The sequence below is a fragment of the Petaurus breviceps genome, unplaced genomic scaffold, assembly GCF_028583685.1.
Source record: "Petaurus breviceps papuanus isolate PSGF00001 unplaced genomic scaffold, PetGlider_PUasm1.0 90667, whole genome shotgun sequence".
NCBI lineage: Eukaryota > Metazoa > Chordata > Mammalia > Diprotodontia > Petauridae > Petaurus > Petaurus breviceps.
In genome coordinates this window covers 950,501-960,367 of record NW_027187302.1, presented here as the reverse complement: position 1 = coordinate 960,367, position 9,867 = coordinate 950,501, and the positions used below count along the sequence as shown (strand labels likewise).

The window sequence follows — 9,867 nt, the reverse complement described above, 5'->3', positions numbered from 1 at the left end:
GAAGAAGAAGAAGAAGAAGAAGAAGAAGAAGAAGAAGAAGAAGAAGAAGAAGAAGAAGAAGAAGAAGAAGAAGAAGAAGTAATAGTAGTAGTATTTGGAATCATGTTCTTGGATTTGAGTCTTAGTTCTGCTTCTGACCACTTGTGTGATCTTGGACAAGTCACTTAAATTCTTGGGTCTTAAGTTTCCTCAATTATAAAATGAGGACAGTGAACTAGATCAAAGGTCCTTAACTTAGGGCCCATGAACCCCGAAGGAGCCTATAGATAGAATTAAGGGGCCCATAAGCTTGGATGGGAAAAAAGTGAATCTAATCGGCTTACTGTGTAATTCTATGCATTTTTTTAAATTCACTTAACATTAATCACAGATGTGAGAGTCCATAGGTTTTATCAGACTGCAGACAGGGGACCTTGACAAAAGGTTAAGAACTCCTGGAATGAACTCCAGGGCCTCATCCCACTCTGCTGTTATTATACTATATATCCTATATATTATTTGACATTCATATTATAGAACTTTTCTTGTAAGGAAAGAGACAGTGTTGGATACTGCATAAAGCACTGGACCTAAAGTTGGGAGAACTGAATATGAATTCCAACTCAGACACTTACTACCTAATTGACCTTTGCCTCTCTTTACATCAGTTTTCTCTATAAAATGAAATAATAATAATTACCCTACTTATCTTCCATCCCACCTCTACAACCCACCCAGCCCCAAAGTTATAAGGAAAGTGTTTTGTAAATCTTAATGAGTTGTTATCCCGGGTACAACTAGTTTTTTTTTTTTTTAATACTTTCTAATCTATCAAACCGTTTTACAAAAGAAATCTTCCTAATGCAAAAGTCTGATCATTATTTCCCTGCTCAAAATCCAAAGGTAGCTTCCCACTGCCTCCTAGATAAAATATAAAGTAATGATTTTGGCACTTAGGACCCTCTGTAGTTTGGCTCTATTCTAACATTTTAACCTTATTTCACACAACTCTCCCTTACTATATACTGCTACTGCCATACTGGATGACCAGCTGTTCCCTGATCTCATGCTGCTTTCTCCTACCTCCATGCCCTTGTGGATACCAGCCTCCATTTCTAGAGATGGTTCTTTGCACATCTCTGCCCGTTGGAATTCTTCCTTTTGTTTCACCCCCAAATATCAGCTCAGATGCCAAATAATCCATGAAGCTTTCTGTTAAAAAGGAGGGAAGAGAGGAGGACAACCCCCCTCCCCAGTTCCACAAACTATTAAGGCAACTACCTCCCTTCAAATCTGTTGCAGTGGCAGGATTCCTAAGGTCTTTTAACTTTGGTTTTAGCATGTTTGCATGAGCCCCACCCCCAAATAATTTCATAGTTTTGCTCTAGAAAGCGGTATTCAATGGACATATATATATATATATATATATATGTATTAAAGGGAATTCTTAACTCAGGAAATTCATTCCTGAATACAAATTCAATATAAATTGAATTACCAAGAATATGGACCAAGGGGGAACCATTACCTTAATAACATACAAATCTATCCATAATGACTTTAATCCATCTACTATGTGCCATCTATTTTGGTGGGTGCTAGAGGCATAAAGACAAAAAAATGAAATAATCCTTGCTTTCAAGAAGCTTACATTCTATTGGGGGAAGACAATTGTACAGATGAGTAAATTTAAGCAAACAGAGGTTAAGCAACTTGCCCAAGCCTGATACTTCAGACAAATTGGGGCACATACTTAGTGACCTCAGACCTTAGATCCCTCAGCTCTGCCTCCTAGGATAAGGCAATACCTCTTCATGTTGCAATATTAATAATGATTTCAATCAATGCTATGAGCACTCTTCTAAGTACTGGGGTTATGAAGAAAGAAAAAGAGAGAGAGAAAGCTAGAGAGAGAGGGAGGGAGGGAGGGAGGGAGGAAGGAAGGAAGGAAGGAAGGAAGGAAGGAAGGAAGGAAGGAAGGAGGGAGAAATGGAAGAAAAAAAAAGGAAACAATCTCTGTTCTCAAGAAACTTACATTTTATTGGGGGAAGACAACATGCACATATACAGTAGAAGCACATACTTATAGAGGGGGTCTGGCTCCCCTAAGTGAAGAGAAAGACACTCCCCTCTTTGAAGCCGAAGTATTGAATCAACAAATTCCTGCCCTTTATCTATGAGAGAAAGCTGTCTCCTCTATCCCATGATCCATTAGTCAGTCATTCCTGTATTCAGTCTGTGAAGAAGCTGTTTTAAAGTCCTGGGCCTATTGATTCACTCTGCCATTCTTCCAGGATCCCATGTTATAATTAGCACAGCTGTAGCAACCTCAGTAACCAAGAGCCGTTCAATGTAAATGTTTCTTAGCTATCACTTAAATTATTGTTTTCCAGATTGTGGTCAACTGGTCATCTGCAGAAGATTATTCAAGATTTTCATTGAAGTTGCCTCCATTTTCTTCTGTTTTCATCTTTGCCTCCTTTTCTCTTCCCCTATTTCTCCTCAAATGTGGAACATGGGTTAATTAAAGTAGGTGGATAAAATAAAAAGAAAAAAATTAAAGGAAACTTAAGAACAGCAATAATAACATTTTACTCTTAAAGCATCCCTGAAGCAAACTGTACTACTTGAGGGTGTTGTGTACACTGCAGAGTGAACACTAGATTTGCTGTCAGAGGGCTTAGGTTCAGTTCCTGGCTATCACCTCTGTGTGACCTTGGACAAGCCACTTAGCCTTTAAGGGCCTCAGTTTCCTCATCTGAAGAAACAAGGTGATTGAACTAAATGCCATCTAAAATCCCTTTGAGCAATAAATCTATGTTCCTAACTAGACCTGGTGTTTTTCATGCAGCAATAGATGACTTGGGACAGGTTGAAACCCTGAGGCAGCTGTGCTCCTGGGACAATTCATTCCTTAATGTGAGTCATCTCCTAGCACAACTACTCCTGGAGGTCATTTTTATTGATGGCAGAGGAGGAACTGTGCAGCAGAGTGGCAAGGGTTATGACCAGGAAGGTTGAGGTTGGGGTGGGGGAGGGGTGGGGTGGAAAGGGGGGAGGGGGGGGGGGGGGGGGGGGGGGTGGGGATGGGAGTGAGGAAAGAATCAAGGAGTGGGGAGGGGGTGTGGATAGGAAGTTCCAACTAAGAGAATCGACCTTGCAAGAACCTTCTGAACCAAGTGACTGAGTTCTACAGGGAACTGAAGGGAAGACAGTGACTAGTGAAAGGGGTAGGAGGGTCATATGGTCAGCTCAGCAGGGGCTGAAATATCCTCTTACTGGATTTTCCCTTGCCCCTGAACAAGGCTGGCAAAATACAGTACCACCCCTCAGGTGCCCTGCACTGCAGAGCAGAACCTTCTCTTTCTTCATAGAATGTTTTTTTCTCTGGACCGCATAGAGGGGCGGTGCTCTTAGCAGGTGAATCTTTGGAGAGCATATAAACAGCTTTCCAGAAGGAGGAAAAAAGAATTAATATCCACTACAATTCCATGCATATATAACACATTCGCCAAATACTTTATGTAAATAGTGTTTAATAGCTATCTGAAACCTTTTTCAAAATTCAAAGTATTTAGTTATCTTTATTAATTTATTTCTTACCTCATTCTGCAGACGTATCCCACTGCGTGATTCTGTCTGTGGAAATTTCTAACATGAGGGTCGCAAGTATCATCTGCGAAGTCGTAGGTGCAATTCTTCCCAGGGACAGCGGGATGATGGAAATGATCTCACGTCCTTTCCAGCCTTATGCGCATGAGACTCCAGAGATTCACAGCTTTTATTAACCCAAGAAAATTAAGGCACATTAAAAAAAACAACAACTCCAATTCTCCGCCAACCCCCACTCCCACCTGTGAACCCAAAGGCACCTTTTAGCCACCCAATTCCCACAGCTATGAACACCGAAACGTACCAGGATGGTGGTGGTGGGAGCTGAAGTAAGACTGCTTGTAGTTCGAATAGCGTCCGCTAGAGTGCGCTAAGGGATCCCGAAAGAAAGCTCATTTACCAAACCTTTAAAAATCTCAAAAAATAAAATAAAATAAAATAAAGGCTACATTGTTGTTCCAGATCATCAAAGGAAACCTTCCTCAAAAAATTTGAGCAAATGAAGATGAGAGATGTAGCGTTGGCAGTTTGGAAGGCATAAGCATGGAAGGCAACTCTGTTTTATTTTACATTTATAGAATTTATAACTGGGTCCTATTGGGGTGGTGTCTATGTTCTACAAATTCATCTTCTGAATCACTGAACTGGGATCATATATCACAGCTTCACCTATTTAGTGCTGGAGTGATTTTAGAGAACAACTAGTCCAATCTCCTCATTTTACAGATTAAGGCATTGAGGTCAAGTGATTTAATTTGCCCAAGGTCATGCAAGTATTAAATAGCAGAGCTGGATTTTAAACCCAGATCCTTTGACTCCAAAACTAGCACTTTTTCACTACACTAGCTTGCCACGTGTAGGGTTAGTCACATATATTTTGTTAATTTTTTTTAACTTAAAAATAATTTTAAAGCACTAGAAAAATAACAAATAAAATTACCATATAGAACAAAAAGTGCTAGTTTTCCCAAACCAGGTCTGAGGACCTGGATTTGAATCCCAACTGGCCATATACTGTTGTTCAAGTAGTCATGACCCCTTTTGGGTTGGAGTGGTTTGCCATTTCCTTCTCCAGCTTATTTTACAGATGAGTAAGTGGAGACAAACAGGGTTAGTGATTTGCCCAGGGTCACACAGCTAGTAAGGGTTTAAAGCCAGATGTCATCTCAGAAAGAGAAGTCTTCCTGACACGAGGCCCAGAATCCTATCTACTGTGCCACCTAGCTCCATACTTACTGAATTTAGTTAAGCAAAATGGGCATAATTTGGATTCAGAATGTTTGGATTTAGAATGCACAGTGCCTGGCACATAATAGGCATTTAAAATGTTTATTGATTGAACTTCTGTTGGCATGCTAACCAACACAGAGTTGAATGTTGTTCAGACATTTTCTGTCATGTCCAACTCTTTGTGGTCCCATTTGGGGTTTTCTTGGCAAAGAGATTAGAGTGGCTTGTCATTTCCTTCTCCAGTTCATTTTACAGATAAGGAAACAAACAGGGTCAAGTGATTTGCCCAGGGTCACACAGGTTGTAAGGTATCTGGATTTGAACTCAGGAAGATAAGTCTCCCTGATTCCACTTAGTACCTGTTTGAAATTAGGTAAGTTAATTTGACTCCTTGGGTCTTAGTTTCTTCATCTGGAAAATGAGATTTGGTTTAGATGACTTCTAATGTTCCTTCCAACTCTTTATTTGTGATTCTATTATCTGTAAAATTAAGGAAGGGACAAAGAGGCAACCTCTAAGGTTCTTTTTAATCCCAAGTCTATGATCCTACATTCTTGAACTTACTTTCTTGTCTATGTAGTATATAAGCAAGGATTTTACCATATAATACAAAGATCGTTAAATTTAGGTTTTGCTTGAACAGTACAGTGAGGATAATTCCTCATTCAGAACAAAGAAAAAAAAACAAATCACCTATAGATGTTATCATTCACTAAGAAATTAAGGATGACTGACTAAAGGTGCCACAAAGGTGTATCAGCAATAGAACCCTGTCTCTAGAGATGGATGGCCTTAATTGGGAAAATGAACACTTCCAGAGATCTCCTGGGAAAAGGTAAGAAAAATGAGAGGTCCAGCTGGGCTGATGCTATTAGGGATAATGAATGATGGATATTGCACTGGAGGGAGAAAAACTAAAAATGATACTGGAACAAGATGTAACTAGACAGCTTTCTTAGATACCATGTATGGCTTAAATACAGCATTAGAGTTCTGTGTTTAAGGGCTGAATTGGGAGGTGGGGTATGGGGTGAAAGAGAGAGGCAGCAGGAGAACAGAAACAGTAGGACCTTTAAGACCAGAAATGAGCTGGCTGCTACTAAACCTCTCTGAAGGGGTCTTTATGCTCTACTAATTCATCTGCTGAATCACTGAAATCCTGATCAGGATGCAAATCATAGGGCTAAGCTACAATTCAGGAAGTGCTAGTTGATGGTCAGAGCCTCAGGAAAAGATGAAAGAGAAAGGGTTCCTGGTGGCCACACAACATGTTAGGAAACATTAGGGAAAACTGTAAACGATTCCATTAATTATGCTTCCTCAGCTACTAAAGTGTAACCATTGTGAATTTGGCCCATGGAACTATAGCATAAAAAATTTAGGAAAAGAAGAAAGGAAACCTGGGCTTAAAGAAATGAAAAGGATAAAGATCAAATGCATGGGCCAATCAAAGGAAGCCGGATGAACGAAGCAACCACCAACTCCCCCTGACAGATTCAAAATGCATCCTTTTTAAGATATGAATTTTGAATGGTCTTTCAGACCATATAGTTCCACATGCACAAAAGGACAGATCATCAAAACCTTATGGCTTTCATTCCAACTGTGGTATTCTCCTTTGTGAGACCCACAGGCAGGTCCTATGGAAAAGACATGAGTTATAGATGGAAAGAGCTGCATTTAGACTAAGAATACCTAGGTTCAGATCTTGGTTCTGCCACTGTGTTCCCTTGGGTCAGTCACTTCATCTTTGGGCCTCAGTTTCTCATCCCTAAATTGGAATCAGTCTAGATGACCTCTTGGGTCCCTTCTACTTTTAAAATTATGGTCTTCTAACTACTAAACATAGCCTAACACTAAATATCATGAGGTAAGATATCATATTCAAATATGTAGACCACATCAACTGAAAGGGTATAGTCCAGAACTCTTATTTCATCAGTGTAGGAATTCCAAGTATGGAAACTTTGAGGATGGAAAATCTTTCCATCACAACCAGTTTGTTACTTATAGTCTTAGAAAGTTACCTGGGCCACTGAGAAGTTAAGTGATTTTTCCAAGTTCACACAGATAATGTCATATGCAGAACTTGAACACAGGTCATCCTGTCCCTTCTACCTTGCCCACAAAGTTTGGTTCTTTATCCATTATGACATACCACCACTCAAAAGAGTTTGGCAATAAAGGAAATAAGACAATATGTTGGATGGAATGTGATAGTTCAAGGCTGTGCTAAGTAAAAAGCAAAATATCATTAAAATAAGGACAAAAAGTCTAGGAGAGAGTTGTATCATAAATTCTAATTTTTTACTACACCACTCAATAAGCTAGTTAGAAAAGAGAATGCAGAAATTCAAATAAAAGAATGCTCAGAACAAGAAAAAGGAAAAAAAAAGAACTATGGGAGCTTATGATCACCACGTTGCCAAAACTTCTCCTGGCCCTCTCCCCACTCTGCCTCCCTTCCTCTGTTCATTCAGTGCTTCATATTCAGTGACACTAAAGAATGGTGGTGATGATGATGGACATGAGGCTCTAGAAAAGATCAAAGCCAAGAACAACTGAAGATTCAGTAAGATACCTAAATCTGAGTCTATGCAAAGAACTCCCTATAGAATTGAGAATTCTTTAGTTCTCTGCAAACAATACAGATAATACCACAATATTTATTCAATATCTACTATGAATTAGGTACTTTGAAATACTAAGAAGGAAAAGACATGCTATAATTTCCTCAAGAAACTTACCATCTAGTATGGTACACAATCTACCAAATAACCCACCATAGTACAAATAGACCAAACTAATGCAGACATACAAAAGGAGCATTGTGGAGGTTCAGAGAATAGATTCTAACTGTTTTAGCATTTATATAGATCGGGTTTACAATATGATATATGCACATCATCTCATCTGATGCTTAAAAAAAACAGATGAATCAGACACACGATATTATCAGGAAAAAAATTACCCTCAGAAAGATTAATAATTTGTCCCTAGGCATGCAGCTAGTAAGTTTAGAGGTGGGATTCAAACCCAGATCTTTCCTGATTATCTAATCCAGTCAATTAATTTAACACATAGGGAACTGAGACTTCCCCCAAAATGAAATCATTGGTGCCACATTTGGTAAGTAGAAGGAGGAATATTCAAATGAAAGTCTAATCATTCTTAGTCAAGTGATATTTTTGGTACCCTATGATGATGTTGGACATGATTGAACATGGGCACTTTTGGATATCTCATTCCTACTTTCTTTGTTCCAATTACTCTTTATTTAGATTTCCAAAGTTGTAGGGAGCCACTGAATACTTTTGAACAGAAGAATAATGTGAGTTCTATTCTCATTCTGTTTTCAGGCTCTGTTTTAGGAAGATTAATCTGGCAGTGGTTTATAGGATGGCTTGGAGTGGGTAGAAAATGAAAATGAGAAGACCAATTAGGAGCTATTGCAATTATCTGAATAAGATATTATGAGGGCCTAAACTAGGTTGTTGTCAGTAGAAATGGAAAGAAAAATTGTGGAAGATATCATGGATTAGAAATTTATTAGGTTTGAGGAACAAAGGAAGGTGGGGGAAAATAGGAAAAATTATAACAGCAGAGGGAAAAACAATTAATAATTGTAACTATGAATATGGATAGTATAAATTCACTCATAAAATGAAAAAGGGTAGAACAATGAGTTGGAGAGGTGAATCCAATAATATGTTACTTAAAGGAAATGCACTGAAAACACAAAAATTCATACAGAGGTAAAATAATGGATTGGACAAGAATTTGTTATATCTCAAGCAAATTTAGCTATTATGCCTCAAGAAAATTCAAATAAAGATGGTAAATATGATCCCAAACCAGGCAAAATAATAAAATAGACATGAGAAAACAGGGATACTATATTTTTCCTAAAAGCACCACAGAAAATGAAATGACATAAATATATAGGTACCAAATAGTATCCAAGTACTAAAGGAAGAAATTAATCAAATTACAGGGAAAGGCAGCAAAATAACAGTTGGAGACCTCAACATACCCCCTTTAATTCCTAGACAGATATAATAAATAGATAAGAAAAAAATAGGAAAGTGAAGGGGGGAAAGAATAAGCATTTATATAGCACCTACTGTATGCTAAGCACTATATTAAGTACATTACAAATATATATTATTTTATCCTCACCACAACCCTATGAGGTAGGTGCTATTATCCCTATTTTATAGTTAAGTAAATTGAGGCAAACAGAGGTTAAGTGACTTACCCTGGGTAACATAACTCTTAAGATTATATATAATATAATATGATATAATATAATATAATATAATATAATATAATATAATATAATATAATATAATATAATATAATATAATATAATATAATATAATATAATATAATGTAATGTAATGTAACTATCTAAGATTAGATTTAAACTGAGGTCTTCCTGACTCCAGATCCAGTGTTCTATCCACTATGCGACCAAGCTGGGATGCAGCCAAAGTAATCATTTGGATAAACATATATAAATATATGTACGTTTCCATCAATGAATTAGGCATGCAACTGAAAAATTTTAAAAGAAGAATTTACAATAGATGAAGATGAAATAAGGGAAATCATTAGAAACTATTTTGTTTGGCAGCCAGGTGGCTTAGTGGATAGAGTGCTGAGCCTAGTCAGGAAGACTCATCTTCCTAAATTCAAATCTGGCCTCAAATAATTGCTAGCTGTGTGACTCTGGGAAAATCACTTAACACTGTTAATTTCATTTTCTTCATCTTTAAAATGAGCTGGAGAAGTAAATGGCAAACCACTGTAGTATCTTTGCCAAGAAAACTCAAATGGGGTCATGAAGAGTCATGCATGACTGAAAAACAACTGAACTGAATCTTGTCTAAATGCCAGCAAAACCAATGACAAATAAATTGGATCAATTTCTACAAAAATACAAAATACCCACATTACCAGAATAAGAATATAGAATTTAAATAACAATCCCCCCCCCAAAAAAGAAATTGGACAACCCTAACTTAACTCCTAAAGACTCTATGG

At 37.7% G+C, this 9,867-nt stretch overlaps 1 long non-coding RNA gene across 1 annotated transcript; it reads right to left on the bottom strand.

The window, feature by feature from the left end:
- Positions 1-1,995: 1,995 nt before the first annotated feature.
- Positions 1,996-3,957, bottom strand: LOC138143780 (uncharacterized). The gene is made up of 3 exons (XR_011163792.1): positions 3,896-3,957; positions 3,583-3,757; positions 1,996-2,480 (listed from the first exon to the last, which is right to left on the bottom strand). It is a non-coding gene; the product is annotated as an uncharacterized lncRNA (long non-coding RNA).
- Positions 3,958-9,867: the final 5,910 nt, after the last annotated feature.